The sequence below is a fragment of the Apteryx rowi genome, unplaced genomic scaffold (genome assembly GCF_003343035.1).
Source record: "Apteryx rowi isolate R43461 unplaced genomic scaffold, aptRow1 scaffold_70, whole genome shotgun sequence".
In the NCBI taxonomy this organism is placed as follows: domain Eukaryota; kingdom Metazoa; phylum Chordata; class Aves; order Apterygiformes; family Apterygidae; genus Apteryx; species Apteryx rowi.
The window spans coordinates 2228741-2248289 of NW_020450983.1; the positions used below are offsets into that span (position 1 = coordinate 2228741).

Here is a 19549-nt window from a genome sequence, read left to right on the forward strand (position 1 = left end):
GCATTCTTTGTCTCCCAGCTCCCTCACTTCTAGGTTGGACACTTGCTTAATCAGAACAGTACTGCCAGTCACATTTAGTCATTCTTGGAGACATAACCTTGGCTAGTAATTAATTATGCTCTGAATTTGTTAATGAACTCAGCTTCAGGACATCTTTATATATATTCCTCTCTTGTATCATATACTGTACCTATGCCCTAGTCAAACATGAATGATTATCTTTTGTAGGCAGATATTCRTGGCATGCTTGAAAAGGAGATGGCTGAGGTCTTTGAAGCTGTGATGCTGTAAGGTAAGGATCCCTGTTGGCTTCTGGAGTTTGTGGCAAATTGTCTGATAGAACTGCTCAGAGGCTTGTAGCATCAATGCTTTCTGTGCTTTTTATCACTGAATCTCTAAATATTGCGTAACAGAAACATTTTTCTCCGCATTTTTCAGAAGAGCAAACTGAAGAATAGCAGTGATGTAATTTGCAATAGAGTGCAGGAACTGGACTGGAGTAGCAACTTTCTGGCTATCCCAAGCCAGGAATTCGCACTTCAGTCCTCATTCCTTCTTTATTCAGTGGAGGAATTCAACTGCACCTCCTCYTTCCAGGCATTGCTTGTTGTGCTTACTGGTGTGTCGGTGCGGAGGAAGGAGCACTAAAGCAATCGGGCAGCAGCTGCTTTTCTTCTAACTGCAAGCAGACAAGAAGGCTTCACAAGAGGGTTAATACCTTTTTATTCTTCTGTGGGAGTTTCTCAGGTTCCAGCCTATAAATATAAACATTAATTAGGAAAATGGAAGATTTTCTTATTGATAAGCCATGAAATTAAATGCTCCTTTGATCTTCTTTGGAAAGGATCATATATGTAGGCTTTTCTGTTCAGGGAAAATGGAGAATTAGTTGCATTAAACATCCAGAAAACAAAGCAATAGCCATGACCATTTTCCTAGGGAATAATGGTGTCACATTATGCTTTATCAGTATAATTTATCTGTGCATTGTGTGGAAAAATAAATCCATTCAAAGGCTTTCAATTGTGAGGAATAATTAAATAGATGAATAGTGCCATTACTAAAAGTAATCAACAGAGGTGTTTTTTTCTTTTTTCTTTTTGTCAGTTATGGCCAGATCCCAAACCTGTTGAAGTCAGTGAAATGCCTCACATTGATTTCAGCTGGCTGTCAGTGAGGTTTCGCATTGTCTCTCCCCATATAGTCTGGAGCATTCTGCATGAAGGCTGCTGTGTACTTTTTCTCTGTCTTCTCATATAGCAGATAAAATACTCGGAATGATGAACTAAGAAGGTTAAAATCAAATATTAAACATAACTTAAAGCCAGATTTTAAATGTATTTAGATGCCTAAAGATCAGATAAAGCACCTACTGGGCTTTTCAAAATCATGCAGGATTACAGGTTTGTGCATTGAAATCTGGCTGTACACTCAAATTCTGGCTCCTAGGTAAATGCCCATATGATTTTAAAAGGTTATTGAGTCATTAAGACACTGAGGTGCCTTTAGAAGTTACCCAGAAAACCAACTTCTAGAATCTTTTTTAGATTATCAGTAACTGCAATTTAGAGACTTTATTCAAACTAGGACTCCAGTCTCAGCAATGTGGTCAGTGGTCAGCAGTGATTTTGGGATATATAGCTATAAAGTGATATGACTTATAAATTATTCAAAACAAATTTTGTTCTATTTTGTTAAATACAGTTATGCTAAATGAATTATGTTTTAAGAAAAGGGTAAACAAAACATTCAAAGTCTTGGAAAAAGACTGTAAAAACATATTAACAATAAAGATGCTAGAGCCATAATATAATAGAAGACCTGAGCCAGAATAAATTATTGCTTCGCTCCTTCACAGTAATTTTGACTCTGTGGTACTCATGGTAATGAAAAAATATCTATAAAGTAACTGAGAAGTTATTTAAATCCAAATTCTAACTTGCTTCAGAAAATGTCCCTGAAAAATCTATAAACTTTAACAAGCAAGCAAAAAAGATGATTTTTCTTATGTCTGAGGTGGTATTTGAAGGTTTCTTTAAGCACTTCATTGGCTGATTTGRAATCTGTGAAGCCTGAGTGTGTGTGTGTGTAATACAATGCTTCTATTTGTGGAAGCTGTGTTTATATGTTATCAGATATTCCCAAAAGGCTCCTGGGTATAAAGTCTAAAGTTAAATAGTGAGTCAATGTAAAAGCAATTTAATGCTTTTAAAACTGTGGGATGAAGAACAAAAGTTGTCAAATGGTCAAGATAAATACAGCTTTCTTTTGATTGTCTTTTTAGGCACATTCTAGGGCTTTTGTACACCGTCTTCAACCCATAATTTATGAGATGCAGACTTCATCTTCCAYTGTTGACCTATGCAACTAAAATATCTTTGCTTTCAGACAGTGTTTGGAATTTATTGTAGTCAAATTAATGACTTAGGCAACATTAAAGACTCTACAGCATTAAAATACTTTGTACATGAAGAACACTCTATTAGTCTGTACAGCTTGTATTTAAGACTTCTGAACTGACTTTATTCTCAGGAGAAACTGTTTTACGATGGAAACCTGATTTTCAGTAACCAGTAACCACAACCTTTGTGTATCTAGCAAACCTAGCATACATAATGCAATATAATATACAAAGCATCTAAAGATGGACGCACGCATACAATGCCAGGCATATGAAATTACATACACCTAGCCTATTGTACTCAGACATCGCTGAAAGTACAATCACTCACTGCAAAAACCTGATCGATGAAACAGAGGCCCTTTGCCACCATCTCTTGCTTCAAGTGTATTCATTTTATATGTATAATCTTAAGGAGAGGGGGGGGAAAAAAAAGGCAAGAGTTGGGAACAGCATGGTACCCACAGCTACCCACAAATAGCAGCTTGTAAACTGTAAAAGATAGTTAAAGGAGTTGAAGTCTGTTTTGATGTTACCTGTTAGGGTTCATTGGCAATAACTGTGGATAAGAAACAAAGTTGCTGGAGAAGTGAATACAAATCACCTTCACTACAAAACGCTAGACTTTAGACCTCAGAGGTAAGGAATTTTATGCTGATTTCTTTCTTTCTCTCTCTCTGTTTTCATTGTCCTTTTTCTTTCCTTTTTGGAAAGGAAGGTGAGAGGAGACCACATTCAGTAAATGTAGAACTAAGTTTGCAGTGACTATTAGCTGTAAAAAAGCAACCAGCTCGAGTCCCATGCTGGCAWATGTGTATTGTATGTTTTATTTTAGTCAGTATAAACAACTAGCTGGTCAAGTTCATTAAAAATAGGTCTAAAACCTCACATAAACCTATTTCTCAGAAGTAGAATTTTAAATGTATAAAGAATCCTGCTGAAATCTTGATCATTTTTAGCAGCTGAACAGCTGTTGACTGATGGATGCTGGAAGCTCTGTGATGAATAGTAAATGGCTTGGATTAAGAACTGGCTAAAAAATTACAAGGTATGAGGAAAAATAAACAGCCAAGTGTTCATTAAGCTTCGATATAGCTACCAGCAACATTTGCAGGCTTTTAGTTGGGGGATATAAAAAGTGGTGAAAGTTACCCAGAGATGGAGTATTTTGGCTGAACAAATCTGAGGCTTTACTCTTATAAAAATCTGAGTACTAAAATCCATATCTGATTTTCATCCACAATCAAGCAACAGAGATGTAAATGCCTTTTGCCTGCTCTGTATCCATTACGTCTGAGGAAACAAAGAAAGGCCAGTCTTGTGGAAAGTCACCAGGCAAACTATGGAGATGGACTTGTAATTAAAGCGCAGTAATCTCTCTGCTCTCTTAATCAGCCCAGGCCAGGTGATGTAGTTCCTGTAATGCGTCTCTTTCCTAACTGGGGCACAAGAGAAAAACAACATTTTCTTTTAGCAGTAGCTGGTAGTATTGATGCTTGTGGCTGCACTGCAGTTATCTTTAGAATTTGTAGCAGAAGTGACCTACCTAATTTCCCAGGCATCCTTTCCTTAAGGCTAGGTAGATCTGGATGTCTCTGAAATAAAATAATCATGTATGTTATCTAATTCTGCAGGTAGCCGAAATGAGGAAGGGTACTAAATTTCTACCTCACAGTGTAGTCTCCTTTATGTAGATTGAACTACGTCCACAGGAACGACAGAGCGCTACAATGCGATGCAGCTATTGCTCAGCTGTATGAAGCAACGTTACATAATATTTAGAACTGCAAGTGAAATATCTAGTTAAAATTTTAGAGGAAAAGCTTACTTCAAATATAGCTTACTTAGACTTAACTAAACTTTGATTTTCATTGGGAAAAAAGTGCTCTAAAATTTTAATAACCTCAGAGGTTGAGGACTTAGATTTTACGGTAGCAAGATGCTGACTGAGCCTTTCCTCAGGGCCATTTCAAAGGCAAAAGCACAACTGCTTTGATCAGAGACATTTTCCTAATTACATCTTGGTTCTAGAAAAGTCTGTATGGTCTTGATAACTGCAATAGGCCAATCTTACCCTTTCATTCCTCCATCATATATTCTGCAGCAAGAAATATGAAATAATCACTTTCCATGTATTAATCTTATGATAAATGATCTCCTACATTGCATGACCTTGCTTCTGATCTCTGATTAGAAGAATAAGATTGTTAGTATATTGGTGGAAAGCCTTCCATTCCTGGCATTCTGGCAGAAAACTGAGGAAAGGAAAATCGGGCCTTCCTAGGTAGTGCGTACCCAGGTCAATCACTGCAGACTTTTGAAACTTGTAAATTGTGGAACATATTTTTGTTTCACTTAATCAAAAACTATACTCAGGTCTCATAGGTCATGGCCATACTCACCAAAACTGTATTTGAACACACAGACAATTACAAATACATTAATACGTCAGGAAGGAGAAGCTGAAGCCTTCTGTCTGAAAGAAGAACAAAAGCCTATCACTGTAATTTAGTGCTCCATACTGGAACTAAAAACCTGCCAAGGGGCTGCCTGCTTTTATAATSCTTACAAAAAAACACAAAATACTCCACGCTTTGGGACTGTGTGTTAGGTTGAAGGAGATGCTGTAAAACACACAGTCAAACTGCTGGTCTCCTCCTTAGTACTGGTCTGCTGCAGATGAGACTACTCCCAATAAAACACTTGAGAGAAACTGGACGGGACCTGAACCGTGMCAGCTACACCAGAGCAGAAAGGATGGATGCAGCACAGATCCTCACATAATAATGAGGATCCACTAATTTGCTTGCAGGTAGTAGCCAGTGTGTCTGTCCAGGATGCCGTCTGTTCTGATGACCATTGCCCGGACTGACACAGGACCTTGTCATTACAGTCTCTGCCCTAGCCTGTTACTGCTCTACTGTGTTTCTTCTTTTCCTTGTTTTTCATTTCTTCCTTTTTTAATTCTATTCTAATCTTCTCTCTTCTATTTTCTTCAGTCTTTACACTATCATGTATTTTTTGCTGCTCCCTATCTCTGTGAAGTCTTTCTAACTTGCCATCTTTCCCAGTCCTTCCCAACTCTTTTCTTCTGAATTACACCACTCTTTCCTCAGTGGTAAAGCTATGGAAAACATAGGAGGAGTGTTTCTCATGCATGGTGTTAAATTACTCAAGGCAATTGTGCAATTACAGAAGAAGCTTCTTTAGTCAGGGCTAGAAACTGCATATTCAAAGTGTTTTGCTGTCAGGCTGTACCAAAAGCCTCTACTGTTTGCATGGGAACTGAATTTTGGAGGGTTTGCAGCCTAGCCAAATTTGGGAGTTTTTTCACACCCTGACACTGAGTGATACCTTCAGTCTTCCAAATTTTAATTTTCTACTTGGTAGCCTGAAAGTGTTAAAAATTTTAAATGAAAGTCTCCCTGTGTGTTTTTTTTTCTCTTGGATGGTAAAACATGAATCTCTTATCCATCATTCTTGAAATTGGCTCATCTGTTTAAGCCGATACCAAAATCTTTCAGCCTGAGGCAGGCATCCAGCATAGGAAAGTTCTAGGAGTGGTTAATGCTGAGAAAGTTACAAACAATTAAAAATGGGTCTTATCTTGGAAAGCTTTGAATATGCTTACTGTAAGAGGTACTATCAGCTCCATGTATATGAGACAGGACAGAGAGCCTGGCTTTCTTCAGAGGTACATTAGCAAAGACCTGTTCATCTCCTTAGGCAGTTCACATGTACGCCATTTCTGGGCACATTTCCAAACAGAGTGGAGTAAATGCTACTCCACAAGCCATGACAGGATTGAACAACTTGCTCTGTAGCCCCTGTGCTCTCCAAGCAATGTGCAAAATTGGTAGGCAGAGACTGTGGCTTATAGCCTCTTTCCATATCCCAGAGGTTACCATCTCCAGGTGCTCATCGCCACCTCTCTGCTGGAGCTCATCACTGGAGTTGGTTTGCCATGGGCAGATATGAGTAGCTGGGTTACATCAGTTAGCTCACTGGTATAACAAAAGTGAAGGCAAAAGAAAAAAAAAAACTGGAGAAAGTTAGGATTTCTTCCTTTCTGGAAGGATATCAGCATAGCTACTGCACCTTAATGTAAAGGCTAACTTTTTACTACTTTGTCTTACTGAAATTCTACTCAAGGAAATGTTAATGTTACTCAGTTCATCCACAGGTGCTAGTGGATTAGGTACTACACTGTTCTTAACATCAGATCTCCAGCACCAAGTTAATAGGAGCCAATGGTTTTCTGATTAGCCCTATATCCTTTTGCCTTCACCTAAGTGTAATGTTTCTCCCTAGTAACAGTACTGTATTCTTTCAGGAATGTGGCCTGGCTACAGTTGGCTACAGTCATTTTTGTGGTATGTCTACAGTTTACAAGCAGTGCACAAGCTCTTCCTGCAAGAACAACAGAAACCCTGTTTGCCTCTTTGTTTTGCTTTGAACTTAGTGACATCATCTTTAAGATCACTTAGTTCACTGTTTTAACTTTTTATGTGGATAAGTGTAATTTCTACTTTTGTGGCATGAACAATTTTCAGGCTTTTAATATCCCTAATCTGAGTAAAAATAGTTTCTAGAAAGGGATGAGTATGGTATGTCATCCTGGACTTAAGATGACTACATACTAGAACATTTTTACATTCTAGAAGTGGGTCTCTTGAGAGGAAACTCCCAAGCTCAAATGAAATCTGTTTATGCTACATCTATAAAAGACGATGTTAACAATGACTGTGCGGGGTTCTCATTTATTTTGTGATGGAATTTTATCAAGTGTGCTCTGCTTATGTATAAAAATCTTTTTCTGCTCCCTGTTAGCCCTGTAAACTTCACCTAACATCTGAAAGTCAAGCTGAGTGCTTTCCTTTTTAACCCTATCACTGTTAGTAAGAACACCACAGGCTAAATCATGCCCTTCTCTAAATTGCTTGACCCCCTTTTTTTTTTACTTAAAAGACAACGTTGGATAAACTTGTCCAAATCTATTAGCTTTCAGCAGGATTTGCACAGGTGTAACTAAGGATAGTCTGGCCCAAAGCAGTTTATACTACTGCAGGTGACACCACATGAAAATGTGCATAATCAACATGTGACCTGAACACCTCTGTTTTTTACTGTTCTTTACTGAGTAGAAGTTCATTTTCCAGTATCACAAAATGATATTCTTGTCACTGTGCTTCAGCTGAAGTAAAAGAAGTAACACGAACAGAATAAATATTCAGTCATGGTAATCAGAAGGATGCTTTTCCTCTTCTAGATCAATCCTCTGCCAGTGGAAGATTGCTATATACTAGCTTCAGTGTTTTGGCTAGCCAGTTTTAAATGCTCCACACTAAAGAGCATTCATTGTTGCTATTTACAGATTACTTCATGCTAATAGCTTCCACCTTCTGGGGAATTTGCAGCTTYGCTATTCTTTAACTTTACACTAGTTAAACCTGCCTTATGCCACAGGGTGTAATGAACTAAAGCAACTTCATTCTCTATTCTCAGCTCAGATTACAGTGAACAGCACAGTGGTTTGGTGTCCCTGGGTGCTTACAGGAATCAAACTCCTTTAAAAGGTATGGAGCCCCTGCTAGCTATATTTGGCTATGTTTTATTCTCTTTAATCCCATTTAGCGCATCACTTAAAATACATCTTGCTGAGAAAATGACTTTTGATCCAAGACTGGCTTAGCAGCTTTTGGGACTGCCTAACTGGGCAGCTTGAGACGTGTTTTGAGTTAAACCCAAGTGATGAAATAAGGCTATGGGTGCCTGAATTCATACCTGAGAAATAATGACTATTTCAAATACAATTACCATTCAAGGGCTGGTTTATCACCTGCAGATTGGGATGGGAGAAGGGGAGGAGGGTGGCAAATCATGCAGCAGAATCAGCTGTGCTGGAGGTTAACACCTGTGTGACCAGGGCAGCTGTGTAGCTGATTTCTGCTAAAAGCATCTTGGGAGAGGAGGTGCAAATTCTGCTTGCTGCTTGGATGGCTCTGCTATTGGGGGCTGCCTGCAGAGAGGCTGCCTCCTGTTTTGTCCTGGCTCTGCTTCTCTTTGGCTGGATAAGAGTAATAAATCAGGTATGGTGGAGTTGCAAGGTGAGAGACTGAGACTGATTTTTCCTTTTGCCATTGCCGGATGTGCCCCCTGCGTATTTAATGCTTTGGGGTGAAGTCCTTGAGGCATTATCGGCTAACACAAAGCACTGGCAGCATGTTGGCTTTGGCCTCCCCAGGTCAGGGTCTGCCTGGGCCTCTCCCCTGCTTGTCCGAGGTTTGCTCCAGAGGTAGGCAAGTACATTTGCAACTGCCTCTTTTCCTCTGTTTTTTTTTTTTTCTAGGTAAGTGGTTGTGACAGTAGTTTAAAGATGCTGTCTGAACCTCAGCAGAGACCTAACCAGCTGCTTCCATCTGGGCCGTGTGCCCCTTTTTGCTTATGCCAGCTTCAGTGCAGGGAAGTGTTGCAGGTGCTTTCTGCCACTGCAGCTTTCTTAGTTCTAGAGGGAGGGTCTCTGCTAGAGCATAACCCTAGACCTGAGGTGAATCTTATTACTAAGGTCTACATTAATCTCTGTGAAARGCGTGTGGTATACCTCAGTACATTTCTACTGGGTCCAAGTGAATTATTTTTCCTATGGATGGTAATCTGCTTTAAGTATAGCAAGCAGCTACACAGCACATGAAGAGACAAGCAGAAACTTATGCCAGCATGCTTCAGCTATATATTAGTGGGAGAGTTTTTACAAAAGAGCCAGTTCAGCAAACAGGAAAGAAATAATGTTTTGTCAATCCTGCACTGGATCTGTCTACTCTTATTATATAAATGAGGTTGCCTAAGTAATAAATCAGAAGCAAGTAAATTGTATAATGGCAAGGAGTCAGTCGGTCATTTCTAATCATCACGTTATACTTGACAATATCTTTAGAAACAGCTTCTGTTAGGAAGGGGTGAAGGGAGGTTTCCCTAGCACAGTATCTACCAGCTGCTGTGCTTTTAGAGGTCTGATAAGGATAAGTTGCTACAGTGTTTAAAAGATAAACATCTGTTTTTTGGTTTTTGTTTTTTTTGAAAAAAGGGAACAAGTAAATCTGCCCAACATAGTGGTTAGTTAAAGAGTGATTTGGGAACAAAGCATGTGTTAGAAAACCATTTGTTAGGCTTCACAAAAGCAGAAAATCAATTTGTTTGCCTCCTGCAAGGGTGGCTGTTATCTGTGGTTTGCGTACTTAGTGCCCATGTCACTCTGTCATGTGGCTTTTTCTGTGGCCTCTTGGTTAAAGGTATTCTCTTCTTTAATGAAATTTAGTTTATTTGCCAAAATGATCCCAAAGTCATCTATTATTTAAAATACACACTAAATCAAATTCTGTTTTATGTTAAAGTAGATTGAGTTCATTCCACCAGTGTAAATAGGCTACTAGTGAGTCTGCTTTATGGACTCTATAGAGAAATGAAGCTCACTAAATCCAAAAGGCATATGTTCCTTTTGTCTTTTTTTCTCTACTTCTCCCTTCATCTCCTTTCTCATGGTATCCCTCCTGTTTGGAATAATATCCTAATTAGTATACTTCAAATCTCCTCTTTCTTCTTCAAAAACAATCTTGAAAACCCATCTGCTCTGCAAACATTTCTAGTTATAATAGTGACATACCCTTTCTAAAATCATTGTCTCATAAGAATTTTAGCTCTTTTTGCAAGGATATGTTTATGATTTTTACCTTTGGTAAAATGCTGTAAAAAATTTTATTAAATTGTGTGGAAAAAGAATAATTTCCCTTCCCACTGAAATGGGGTAACTTCAAGGGATAAACTACAACAAGTATTTAATAGAGCCCAGCAATACTGAAAAATCTGTACAGCTCAGATCAACATTAAACAGGAAAAGAGGCTTAAACAGACATAATAAAATTAAAATTTGTTTTTGAAATGGGATGAACCTTCTGATTATTAAATTAAATTTCATTGGAATTTAACCAAGTAGCTTTAAATGTAAAGGTAGGTGAAACTCTAGTGTCTTTGAAGCTAATTGCTCTTAATGGCTTTGCTATGGTCAGGATCTCATCCAGCAGCAAGCTCTTGCCTGGAGGTTTCCTTCCCATGGCCTGACCTGGGCACAGCTGATGCCCCATCTGTGACGCTGCAGCCTTATTGTGAGTAAGTGGGTGGTTCAACTGGGACGTTGGGTCTGGAGCAATTTAGAAGTTAGACTATGAAATATAAGGAAAATGCAGTCTGAATAAAGAGCTTTTCCTTGTTGGTATTACAAGGATTGTGTGACCTCACTGTACCACTATATGAGATTGAGTGAGAACAAATCATAATGCTGTATATGGATACAGAATTTTTAAYAGGAAAGGAGAAAGAAGCAAATTCATTGTGACAATGTTACTGGAATACGTACCAATACTGAGTTAGGAAAACCAGATAACTACGTTCTGCCTTGCTTTTGCTTATTGATCTTATTGAAATGAGCTGCCTGTTTTCATATTAATTCACCTCCTCTTCAGGAATATGCCTAATGAAGCCTACAGGAATCTCAAGGTTTATTGGAGAATACAAGACTCCTGTTTTGTTTCAGGTAAACAGAAAATTGGAGCAGGAAAAGAGAAAATAGTCCTTCTGCATATCAAACTGATTTTAAAAAATAAAACCCCAAGGCAAATATGTATTTTTGGTGATTAACCCTCTGTATGATCTGTGACAGCTTATCTCACAAGCTAATTCTGCAATGAGTGCGCTGGCATCTAGATTGGCAAATTTAACCTGAGCATGCATTATTTTTTGATTTTGCAGTAAAAGCTGAATCAGCAACTGCACAGATAGAAAGGCAGCATGAACACTTTGGCATATTTTATCAACACCAATGAACTGGTTGCAAAAGCATCACTATCTTCTTGGAGTGACTTATTTGTCACCATCAATTAGCCGCTTTTGTGTCGCTCTCCCGTGCTGAACCTTGTGGTGCAGATGGGCAGCTGTGGAGCTGGGGACCCTGCCTGASCTCCCCGTTTGGACCGCGGTTAGTGCCGGGGGATGCGTATGGCTCCAGGGTGCTCTTTGATGCCATCCCAACCAAAATTGCGGGTAGTTATATAAGCAAACAGATTCTGTAGCTTATTTGTGAATTCTACAGTACTAATTTTGACTTTTCAGAATTTGATAACTCTCTGGCTGAGAAAGAAAAACGAATATTGCAAGAAATCCTTGGTTAAGTGTATGTTTATGCAAAACTGTGCGGATCACAGATCCATGTCATTGTCAGTCAGCTCTAAGAAAACAAGTATTTTTAACTCAAGCTGGCTAACTATTTATACAGGTTTGCCTATCTTCAGCTGTTTGGCCTGTCCCCAAATCCCTAAAGAATATTGCTTGTTTTCCCTGCGCCACTATCTGTACTGCATTGTGGTCAACATTTACTAATGGAGTGCTTTTAAGAAATACAGCGTAGACACGTTTTCTCACTCTTCCCATTTGCTCCTTCTTGCGGCCTTTCCTGGTTGCTGCTCTTCGTTCCTGGCTTGGCTGCAGCTGCGTGGTCCTGCCTGGGCTGCTGCAGGACAACCCCCCCCGCCCCCCCAAACCGGCCTTGCAGCGCAATACCGGGAGCTGAGGTTTTACTTTAACCTTGCTCTTCCTCTAGAAAATGCCCTTTCCAGGTGCGCGGATGCTGTGGTGAAGAGCGTTGCGTAACGACACAGAAAATGGCAAAAACAAATGGCCTAAAACAATTGCCTAGGAAGTTAACGGGGCCCAGACGTGGCCCCGTGAGGACGGCTGCGCTGTGCACGCGGGACTCCTGCCGAGCGCTGCTGGGGGTTTGGTCTAATATCTCTCTGCCCGGGGGAGTGCAGCCGCCCCCACTTGCCCTGTACGCCCACCAAACTGGGGAGGGTGGTGATGGCGGGGGGGACTGTCGCATTTCCAGGGGCCTGGCGGGGCAGGGGCAAGTGGTGGCGGCGGCTCTGGGGGCACAGGCTGGGCCTGCCACACRGCCGGAGGGACACGCCTGAGGCGGGTGCGAGGGGGGGCCCTGCAGGCCTCAGCAGCCCTGCCTGGCTCGGCCCCGAGCTGCGTCCCCGGGCCGGGGTCAGTGCAAGATGGCCGTTGCCGYGCTGCCTCGTGAAGTGAAGCGCAGCGCTGCTGTGACTGATGSCGCCCAGCGCAGAGCTGAGCGCAGACCTGGGCTGGGCGCGTGGCTGCTGGCGAGGGGCAGGGCTGGGGCGGCCTGCTGAAATCCTTCGGCAGCGATGACGGGAGAAAGCTGGCGGCGCTGGGAGAGGCCTCCCTTGTCCCCAGTGCCCTGTGCGAGGCAGTGGGCAGCTGTCCGTCCGGCTATCTGTCCATAGCTGTTTATGTGAGCAGCTCGCAGGAGGAAGTAAGCTTGAGATTATTGCAGCTCTCCTTTTGGAGCTGTCCTTCAGAAAGTTTTAAAAAAGACATTTAATGTACAAAACACATATGTTGTGTAGATGAAAGCAGCATCAAAACTGTGCCAGGAGTGCCTCRCAGCGGGCACCAGGAGGGCAGTATGTCCTGCCGGCATGCCTGGGGTCTGCCGCCCGGCCGCGCTAGCCTCCTGCCTTAGTGCCTTGCTGACACGGCTCTCTTTCCTTAAATTAAAAAAATATATATATTTTGTGCTGCTTCTGCCTAATACCCTTGCTAAAACCAAGAATCCTAAAGCCACGCCCTGAAACCCAAGCGGAGATGCGGGGCGAAGGGGTGCCTTAGCTGGAGCTGCTTCGCTTCCTGTGCGTGTGCCGTGCAGGCTGGGGGCTTCGTAGCCAGCTCTCAGGAAAAAATACCCTGAAGAACGGTATTTTCCTCAGGCATCATTACAGAATATATATGTAACTTAAACTTAACCCCTCAATGCTTTCATAAGATTCAAATTTTTATACATTTTGTCAAAAAATGAGCGTACTTTCTTGGGTGAAAAAAAGATGATGCCTCTTATTTTTAGTTTCAAGTGAAAACAGTAATTTTCTTTGTTTTGCTATCATGTCAAAATGTTTGTTAGTATATCTAATTACTTTGTTCTCTGTTTATATATACATGTGGCATTTCCAGTCTGGATTTTGTTTTCAAACTTGTGTCTGTACGTTTTTGATATAAAAACATAGAGTATATCAGGTTACACTTAATTATTTCATTTTATATCAGATAAACCCATTTGAGACATAGTTTGATGTAACTGCCTGACATAAAATGTTAGGACTACTATTGAGTAGAAGCACATGACTCCTCCAGGTAAAGTAAAGGAGAATAGAAGATACTTGATTATATTCTACCCGAATGACTGCTGAGATCACCAGAGACATGATTTTATTACTTAATATTGACTTATGGTCCTTCTATTTTGGTTATGGGTGCTGCGTTGCAAGTAAGACTCTTATACTTCAAATTCTGAGTTCAGATCCTTGTTAGTAATCTCTCCAGACTCCAGTTTTGGATTTATTTATTTTTTTTCTTAAGGCAATCTTGTACGGAATTTGTCCAAAGAATATTGGTGACAGCAAGAAAACTCTCTCTCCTTCTGTTGAAAAATGCCATAGAGTCCTGAGCAGCCAAAACACACGTGGCAGCCTTCTCTCTTGGAAACCTCTAAAACAGCACTGGAATAACTGAAGCTTTTTTTTTTTTTTTTTTTTTTAATCGCAGGCTGAGAATCATGCCAGTAAATCTTAGGAGGAATCTTTCTGCCTGCCGTCATGCATCACATGGGAAGGTAACTCCTGCACCATGCCTGTAGCTAAAACAATCACTGATCTCTAATCTTCAATTTTTGGTTTGAAGACATGGTAAATGTTGGAAGCCTGTCACATGTCTTGACAAGCTGTTATAAAGTTTAATTACATGCTACTTTATTGCCTTAAAAGTCCATTTCATATTCTGGTTGAAAATTTTCAGCTGCTGTGGCAAAGGGGCACATCCCTATATATAACACAGTCCAGTGGGAGCTCCTGCGGCTGGAGTTCGTTGTGTGAATCCACTTCCTCTAGGGCTGAAGTCAGGTAGGAGACATGTGAGAGGCTTGCAGTGGGGAATATGAATCTGGTGAGAAAGATGAGATGGGAGAAGTTGCAAGAGGAAGAGYGGAGGGGGAAAAGAATAAGAAGCAGGAAGTGTTGGATTCAGGATGAGCCCTTTGCATGATATTTCTCCATTTTAATTTGTTTTGAATTTGTTTTGCGTGCTTTTGTGGAAACACTCTTGATCAGTCTGTGTCTGGATTCCAGGGGATCAACCTGTTTCTGATGCTAAGATCTAACACACCACAGACTGGAGCTCTGTGAACTCTGCCATTTAAATCAGACTAGCAGAGCGTCTGAACAGCTCGAATACTGCACGAGCTAGAGTTTGTTATGAACTGACAGTTGTGATAATCTATAGCAGCTCTCTGCAGTGTGCTAGGACACAAACTCCTCTGCCAAATGACACATTTTCCTGTTCGCAAATAGTCTGGAAAGGAGTTTCTAGAGAACAGAAATAAGAAACTACAGCCAAAAAAGCAAACCACTTGCATTCAACCTAGTTACCTGAAAATTATACTGAAACTGCTACTGTTGTCTGAGATGGTTGTGGAGTTATAGTAGTTGCATAATGCTGCTCAGGTGATGTGCCTGTGCAGGGCAGACATAGGCAGGATGCCTTAGGGACAGCTGAGGGGGAACGTCACCTTCAGCAGATGAAGCGTGTACCGTACCTCCTTCCTTGCTGGTGGTTGGTGTGCCTGGAGCGCACGGTGCTTTGCCGCTTGTTGTGCAGGGCTGCATCAGCTCGCCCAGCAGCAGCTCTTCAGCTTACTGGCCAGAGCCTGAGGAGCCTGCAGCTGCAGCCTGCTTGAGGGGCTGTCTGAACAAACATTGCATTTATCGGCACTGCTAGTGTTAAAGAGGTTCCTGCTCCTGCACTGCAAATCCTACATGAATGCATTTGCAGTATATACGGTACTTATATATTTCTTTTGCAGACTTTTTTGCATAGGTGAGAGAATGGGCATAATGGTACACTGGTGTAAGTCTGACAATGATGTGGCTCTTCTGGTAAGAAAATCATAATCTAATATCATAGCTGAGTCACTAATATAGATCAGGCCTAAGCCTTGCACTTGTGGAAGGGAGTAGGTTGAAAGAGTGTCTGTGCTCAGGTTGATTTAAAATGAAGTTATTTGACTTTTGACCTTTTTCACAAAGACTGCTTTATTGTTGTCAGCATTGGAACATCAATGCTGAGCAAAAGGAAATGCGGGTTTTGGGATACATTCATTTGCTGTTAACAATACAATCTGAAACATAACCAAGAATATGATCGGGTTTTCAAGGGACTATGAAGCTCGCCCATGGAGACTGCAAGCTTGCTGAAGTGATCCCCACGCTTGATGGGTGACCAGAAGTTATTTACTCAATAGTGAGAAAAAGGCACTCTTTCTTTTGGAAAGTAGATACATTTAGGGAAATAGTGCTGTTGCTTTGAGTATGCACCATCTCGTTACTGTCCTACACCCCATGATCAGATATATTAACAGAAGAAGAGTGGAAAACCATTCTCCCTCTGAGGAGGTAGTTACTTTGTAGTGGTATGAAAGACTGTGTAAGATGCAGTGTAAGGATTAGGGGCCTGTGCAGCCAAATTTAGAAACACTATCTGACAGTGGGTTTCAAAGTCTACGGTTATTTTGTTGCTTTAAAATGCAAGCACTAAATTCTGTGAAAACACATAACCTGCTGAAGCATGGAAAACTTAAGGCAAATTTCAAAATAGAAAGTAAAATGCCTTCTGGCATTTTACTATGTAATGGCTCTTATTCAGTTCATAAGCAGTTGTAACTCTTGTTGACTCTAACAGGAGTTGGATTTATTTATGGAGAACTATAGTTCAACAGAGTTGCTAAGATATCGAAGCATATAAAACAATTGTATGCATTTTGAACTTATGCAGGGCTTAAACTATTTTCTTCATAGTGTCACATTTGCATCAAATAGGCTTAAACTTTCAAAAATGAATTTTATAGTGTAGAGATAAGCTTCTGACTTCCTACTATCTGTTTGAATAAATATTATCACTCATTCTGTCATGAATATATGGTTTGAATTTCCATAAAAGAAATATGTAGTCTTCCTAGGTTACTGAGGTTGATAGGATTTTGAAACTTAAGTTTGAACAAGGACAAGGATATAGCTACAAGGTGCAGGCATCAGTGCCATTTCTTTGTGATATGGAATGTTTTTTTTCTGAGTCTTAAAGTCATATGCTAAACATTTTCCATGTTCTAATGGAAAGCCATCTCTCCCATCCATCATAAATCTTTTACACAGCTTGACAGATACTGTGCCAGACATTTAGTGGTGTAATCAGTGTTGTGTTTTGTATTTTAGGAGAGTTGTTTTCCTTTGTACCCATAAAGGAACTGGCTTTTAGTTTCTGGAGGTCTTCTCTCATTTGATTTTTCAAATCTTTGGGGGGGGGGAAAAATACAAAAACAAACCCCAGAAACCTGCAACTTTCTCCAGCTTGTCAAGTATAAACAAAATGACAGTTTTCTTCCAAGTGCTAAAGTTGAAATCAAAGGTGTGTGCCTCATTTTGAACACCCTTGAAGTCATGGATTATCAAATGTGCTATGCAGAAATTAGCATGCGGATCTCCTGGAAGTGGTCTGTCTTTAATGCTAAACACAAAACCTATACTACTTTTGAAACATCTATTGCTAAGATAGAGAAGTAATGATGGCCTCCTTCATTTCAAAGCCTCAAAAAGGATAATTGTTGTAAAGAGTGCTGTAGTGCAATGTACTTTAACCTGTGATCTGTAATCTGACTGAACCGCAAGTGATCATAGAAGCATCAAAATATTATCCATGAAATGTCTGCCAAAAACTGAAGTGCTGACAGGCTTAGCTGGAATCTGACTCCTGGTGATTGTTAGCACTTGCTGGCAACAGCAGTTACAAATTGCTAGAAATTGCCAGCAAGCAATTATAATGCTAAACTTACAATTCTGTGAACCAATCATGCTTTGTTTAGTTCAGTGCTAACTACTGTACTGGTCGTGTTTGCAGTGACGAATGGGAACCGCAACTCTTCTTAGGCAAATCAAAGCAACTGGTTTTGTTCTTGTTCTCTCTTTTTCTCTTTTTCTTTTTTTTTTTCCTTTCGCCTTTGAAGACTAAACAAAAGTGTGCTGCATGGAAAATTTGTTTACATGCCCATGCTATTTGAGAATGCCTTTAATATCCCATTTTTTGGGAAGCTTGTTGGTACAGGAATGGACAAAGGCAAGTTGAAATATGCTAAGGTATTTTAACTGAAGGAGATATCATGCTCTACCACCTTTTCAAACTAATGGAAAGCTAGCAATGAGTGAGAAAAAATTAGACTTGGAATATGTATCAGATGAGCTGCCTTACACATTATGTATAGCTTCAGACATTACTTTCTGTCTCAAAAAATAAATCCACTCTACTTCTTGTCAGAGTCGGAATCTCATATGAAAGTTATAGCTGAATACAATATTTTTGTGCGGATCCTATTCTTCACATATGGCAATGATTCCACCCCCCCATACCACTTTCTAGATACTGCCCTTAACACAACTTTTAAAGTGGTCCCCCTCCCTGCTGTATCCTCATATCACTCTTGACTGTTTTTGAAATCTGTGGTTTTATAGACAATTTTACCTTTAATTTGTAGCTGCTCTGAGAAATACTTCATCTTTTATTCAATATAACACTTTGGATACATTTTTATCTGTGTACAGTTCTTTATCTTAATTGTATTGTACCTTGACTTTCAAGAATGTTGTAAAAATACAGTCAACTTCTCTGTGATATAGAATTACTTATATCTACATTGTTCTTCCTCATTTCCCCCCCACCAGTCACCCATCTCCTGTTCATAATCCTCTTTCCTAACTGCTTCTCTCGTTTCTTTCAATTTTCCCTCTCTCACAAATCCTTATCGTAGTAACAGTGCCTCTGGCAATATTCTCCTGTTGTCTTGCTTTAATAACATTACAACTTCCCTGCAGTGCTGTCTCGCAATGCTGACTGGTGACTAGCTCAATGTATCAAGGTCACTCAGCCATCCTGCCCGCTCCYGTTCCTCCTTGGGGAGATGCAGCATTGTCAGGGGCTGGAAAACTGTCACTCACTATGATTGTGATTTCTGACCCAAACAGAAGCGCTTTCAGATCAGTGGGTTCTACACGTCACTAACAYTGATGCATTTTAGAGGCATCATTTAGGGCCGGCTCCCAAAATCCTAYAGTACTCTTCAGAGGAAAAGAAGAACTATTAGAGTGCTGAATGGTTTAATAATTGGAACTGTCCTTTACTCCAAAAGTTCTTTGGAGGTCAAGAGAAACATCAATAATATAAATTTGCTTCATCTAAGCACTGTTCTATTAGCAATTTTAGGCCTGCATGGACTGCTTTTGTAACAAGATTAAGACCTCTAATTCTTTTAGGATTTGATTTCTAGAAGGGAGACTGAAGCTCTATTAAATAATGCTGCTCTTTTTTTTTTTTTAATAGGTGTTAAATGGACGAAGACATACCATGTTAAGCTTATGTTTGCGTGTGTATGCGTTGAGAAATTTTTGCAGTACGCTTTTGTCTTTTCATCCAAAAACGGGTGCTCTAGTTTGATCCGGCAAACATTTAAGTAATCCCTAATGTGAAGATTGTGTATAGTTAGTTGAGATCATCAGCATGGACCACCTCAAGCTTAAATGCTTTTCTGGATTGGCTTCAGAATGGTGGACTGAGGGAGATGTTTGTAACTCCTGATTGTATTTCTAAGAAGTAAAAGTGTCTCCCTAGTGTCTTTTTTCCCCTGCCCCCCACCCCTTCCCTCAAGCCTTGTCATCTGTAAGCGTGGGATACGGCCTAATGATGATGATAGCATGCCCCTTGCAGTCCTTTAACGCTTGTGGACAGGAGGAGATTTTCAGAATCGCTGAAGGGTTTTCTTTGCAGATCCTCCAATGGGAACCAGTTATTCAAAACTGCAGATACTGATATGAAGTTGACAAATTCACCTGACTGCACTGATGATTAATTTATCAAGGGCTTAAAGGCATTAAACCAGTGACCTGGTAAAAATTACTGGTGTCATATAAAGGGATGCCTACGCTAACA

General features: G+C 40.3%; 1 long non-coding RNA gene across 1 annotated transcript; it reads left to right on the forward strand.

The window, feature by feature from the left end:
* The first annotated feature begins 245 nt into the window (after positions 1-245).
* On the forward strand, positions 246-14134 carry LOC112976141. The gene is made up of 3 exons (XR_003256931.1): positions 246-292; positions 7907-7977; positions 14072-14134. It is a non-coding gene; the product is annotated as an uncharacterized LOC112976141 (long non-coding RNA).
* The last annotated feature ends 5415 nt before the right edge of the window (positions 14135-19549 follow it).